The sequence below is a fragment of the Penaeus monodon genome, chromosome 17 (genome assembly GCF_015228065.2).
Source record: "Penaeus monodon isolate SGIC_2016 chromosome 17, NSTDA_Pmon_1, whole genome shotgun sequence".
In the NCBI taxonomy this organism is placed as follows: domain Eukaryota; kingdom Metazoa; phylum Arthropoda; class Malacostraca; order Decapoda; family Penaeidae; genus Penaeus; species Penaeus monodon.
The window spans coordinates 14,766,815-14,771,814 of NC_051402.1; the positions used below are offsets into that span (position 1 = coordinate 14,766,815).

Consider the following 5,000-nt stretch of genomic DNA (forward strand, 5'->3'; position numbering starts at 1 on the left):
GCTCTGTTATTATATTCCTTTATGTACTTAGAGTAAACGTAATAATCTTGATTAGCATATACGATTAACATACAAGGTAATTTGAACCATAAACTAAATTGCATAACAATAACAAAAAGAGCAATGATAATGATAATAACAGTGATAAAGATAACAAAAATATTATTTTTGTTATTATTAACATTTGTAATAGTAACACCAACTTAGGACGATAAAAACAATGATGATGGTAATCAAAATAATGCTAATAGGAAAATTATAATAGTAATGTTAATTAGATTTTTTATGTTGTCGCTGAAAGACACAATATTGCAAAAGACTCGTAGAGGACTTTATGAAAGTAGACTTATAGAGATGATAATAAGCGACACATTGCAACAACGAACGTGGTGTAAGCCCGTCAACTAACTGCAGAAATAAATCTTAAGCATATATCCATATCGTAAAATCTTGAACCCTCGATATGCACACACGCAGCTGTATCGATTTACTAGAAATGCCGTTCCTTCTCTCAGGGTACTTTCACGTTACCACGGGGATCCAATAACCCAATTGACAGCGCTCAACTGGACTTCACTCATCCACTTCCCTCCCTAAACTTCCACTTCATATGGGGTTCCCCTGTAGAGATGGATCTGTGAGATTTTTCAGCCGTCAGTCGTTACTGTGTTAGAAATTTTGACTCGGCTTGTATTTTCCTGCCTAACCATATTTCAGTACATGAATGGAGGGTCACTATTGGTCAAAGACAAAGTTAGTTTTGCTTGTTTGTTCAATACAGCATTATAGATAGTAAGGAAAGATGTCAATCGAACAGCACACTATTTAATTGCCCTTTCATTAGGAAAATGATATAAAGGAAATGGCTGAAGGCGAGAAAAGTGTGAGCGATGTTTCACAAATAAAGCATTTTATATTCCGGAAATAACTAACATTTGAATTCGTATTTCAACCGTATTTTGTTTAGAGACATGGCATGGGACGTTAAACTTTTTTTTCCAAATGGTATTCATAAGCCTAAAACTGAGAGCAAAGGCCAAGATAAATTACGGCGTCATATGTATAATTATAATATGTTTAATATTAATAACATGAACATGTAGACTTGAACTACATCAAATACGGTAAAATGATGAAATGAATATTTAAAGTGGAGCTAAGTAGTACTTTATATATAATAAATTTCAAGAGAAGTTGCCCCATCATAAGAGGCATTTCAAATTAAAAACAAAATCATAATTAGTGATGTTTGTTATATATTATGTGAGTTTGGAGTTTCCTTTGTACTCATTCAATGAAGCCAGATAATTAGTAAATCATAATTGAGCTTCAGATCATGATCATTCTTTTTTCGAAAAAGTTCTCGAGATGTAATTTACAAGAAATTTTGTTATGTATACCTGAGTACAAAAAGTTAAGACTAGTTCGATAAAACTATTATGAAGCAACTCCATCCACAAGCGAATATATCCCGCGAATGTATGCACTATATTCCGCATCAGGGACATACACTGTTTGGTCTATATCATTAGTTCTTTTTAGTTACGGATCCCTTTTAAAATCTGAAGACAGCTATGGACCCCTGAAATATTCATATAAACATTAGTTTGTATACAATGTATATAAGTGCGTTACTTATTGAGATTTGATTGTCCTGCACATATATAATATACAAAGAGTATTATTAAGTATCATTAAAAGTAAACAATTTAGAAAAATAAATTACACCTCTGGACTAGAGGTACCTTTATGGTCTCTATACCACTACAATAACGGGGCAGTAATACATCTGATTCATAGTAGAGCCTCAGAAACGACTGAAACACACAATTGCCATGACATATGACCTGTTATGAGTATAAGTGATATTATTAGCCATTTTACATAGCAATAGATCCGGCTGTTATCATTAAATGTTTTAACCACACACACCACACAATAGAGGTCGAAGGGAGGGATCGCCCTGTACACTATTAAATAGAAAAACATCCTTAGTTTATGTACTCCAGTGCCGTCAAGTGTAATGATGTTTACGTGCTAAAGAGAAGCCGAATCTACAATCAACACTTATACATATCATGCAAAAAGCTGTGCCTTAGAACAGGCTTCGTAACACATCTTGGCCATTTAAACATAAAAGAGACAGTATATGCGACATATATGTTGTGCATCACTCCATATTCCCGACATTGCATGCATTTCACCTCCTCTCGTTGAGTGGATGATGCCACTTTATATAATGCAACTACGTGATACATTATGTAGCAAGAGAAATATTATATTTTTATAGCAGAGGTAACAATAGCAATGATTATGGTAATGAAGGTAAAGACGGTTTGTAAGATAAAAATCTGTATTGGTAAAGCTAACAGAAACCTTTTTAGAAATAGTTATAGATATAGTAGAAGTATAATAAGTAGTTGTAGTAGTAGTAGCAGTAGTAGTAGTAGTAGTAGTAGTAGTAGTAGTAGTAGTAGTAGTAATAGTAGTAGGAGGAGGAGGAGAAGGAGGAAGAGAAGGAGGAGGAGGAGAAGGAGGAAGAGAAGGAGGAAGAGGAGTAGGAGGAGGAGGGAATAAGAGGAGGAGCAGGAAAAAAGGTAGCAATAGTAGTTATATTGATAATCATGATGACTATAATTATACTGTTTGATCCTAATGGCAATGGCGAAAATATTGACATTATAAATAAGAATAACATTAGTAGTATCATGAGTTTGCAATTTAGAAAAGAATGGCAAAGAATTTGAACAATAATGGCACTGGTAATTTTGGTGAAGTCAGTATGCAAAATGATAATGAGAATGCATTCCCATGTGTATCAACAATGAAAAGAAAGTCTCTGGACAACGGAACCCTAATTTATCAAACTGCAAATCTCTTGGGTCCCTCTCTGATACAGCATCACTATGCTGACTGGCAGATATTCGTTCTTGAGGATCGAAATTGATTTGATTAATCTATGGACTTCGTGGCTGTGGTTGATAAAATAATAATGATACTTCATAATAAAATGCAGGTGAAGTTGCTATCGATTGATGATGATGATGATATAGTGATTGCAATGCAATTCATTCATATCAATATCATTGAGAACGAGTGTCCCCATAATAATATAAGTGATAAACATTGTGGAAAGAACATTTCTAATACTTAGTGTTAAGTAACTTCAGACTATATATATATGTGTGTGTGTGTGTGTGTGTGTGTGTGTGTGTGTGTGTGTGTGTGTGTGTGTGTGTGTGTGTGTGTGTGTGTGTGTGTGTGTGTGTGTGTGTATGCTAGTGACAGAATTGATGTGCAAGTGTGTGTGTGTGTGTGTGTGTGTGTTATCTTGGTGTGGGTCTGTGCACATCCCTGCGTGTTCAACAGGAAATAACAGAGAGTGCAGCGGGGTCAATAGACACAACATACTGCGGTCAGACTGCAAAGATAGAGTGCTGAGGAACAGGCCGCCTCACTATCGAATTTGTGTGCATGTTGCATGGCTGTTTTATTACCTCTCCTTGTTATTTTACATAAATTTTACAAGTTTGGGAATATGTGTTACGTCTCTGAATTTATTTGTGCGTTTCTGCAAATTATTTAGTATTTCTTTTTTTCTTTCTTTTTTTTTTCCTTTTTTTTCGGGGGGGGGGGGCATGTGTGTTTATATATATGTTGGTATGTATACGCGGAGAAAATAACTTCTATCGTCACCAGTGGCAAATCTCCAAAACAGTGCATCTGAAATGTTTATCGTGGGACTGAAAGTAATACAGCGTTGTGCATCAAACAGTAATTTCATATCATATGTTATGCATTTTGAATACTATATTACCCTAATCCATTAAGCAAGCCGGTCAGGCAACGACTTCTCTCCATAAACAATATATTTATCAACATAAATTTGGTGTTCGTGGATTTGTTTCGTGAAGTCTTCGCCACTGTATGAGAGAGAGAGAGAGAGAGAGAGAGAGAGAGAGAGAGAGAGAGAGAGAGAGAGAGAGAGAGAGAGAGAGAGAGAGAGAGAGGGAGGGAGGGCGGGAGAGAGAGAGAATGTGTGTGTGTGTGTGTGTGTGTGTGTGTGTGTGTGTGTGTGTGTGTGTGTGTGTGTGTGTGTGTGTGTGTGTGTACGTGTGTGTGTGTTTGTGTTTGCAGGCATCCTGTAACTAAGCCATGTATCCATTCCTATGTATTTGTTTATCCATTTGCCTACATGTACGTCCTGCTACATTTCTCTACCTCTCTGCAGAAACATACAAATCCCAACCGTAAACACGATGCTTTTTCGTGCTATTACGTATCTGATCAAGAACAGACGTAATGCCAGTATTGCAGGAGTAGCAAGGGAACCCGTTTAGCGTTACATACGATTCAAATGACCTGAGTTACAGCTGAACATCAGGGTACAAGGAGGGAATTCTGAGTGTTGAAGTACAGCTATAATGGCACCACTATTTCTAGCTGCAGAGAACAGTAAGGAGATGATCCTTTATTTCATGCCACGTTGATAGCCCGTGGAATGCTGGTGTATGTAGTTCATTTAATATGCATATATGCGTGCATGGATGATTGAATGAATAGCCAGGCAGGCGAAATGGCAGACAGAAATACAAACAAGGGGATGTGTTTATGTTCAGAAGTTGCTACATAGACAAATGAGTAAATATATATACATACATACATATATATATATATATATATATATATATATTATATATATATATATATATATATATATATATATATATATATATATATATATATATTTGTGTGTGTGTGTGTGTGTGTGTGTGTGTGTGTGTGTGTGTGTGTGTGTGTGTAACTAGACGGACAGATAGAAAGATATAGGGAAAGAAAAAAAGATAGTCACACTCACACACACATACACACACACACACACACACACACACACACACACACACACACACACACACACACACACACACACACACACACACACAGTTACATACAAACAAACAAACACAAGCACACATAAACACACACAAAGATATATGCGG

At 36.0% G+C, this 5,000-nt stretch overlaps 1 protein-coding gene across 1 annotated transcript in view; it reads right to left on the bottom strand.

The window, feature by feature from the left end:
- The window catches only part of LOC119583551 (opioid-binding protein/cell adhesion molecule homolog), a 94,951-nt gene that overhangs the window by 47,097 nt on the left and 42,854 nt on the right, over positions 1–5,000 (bottom strand). The window lies entirely within an intron of this gene.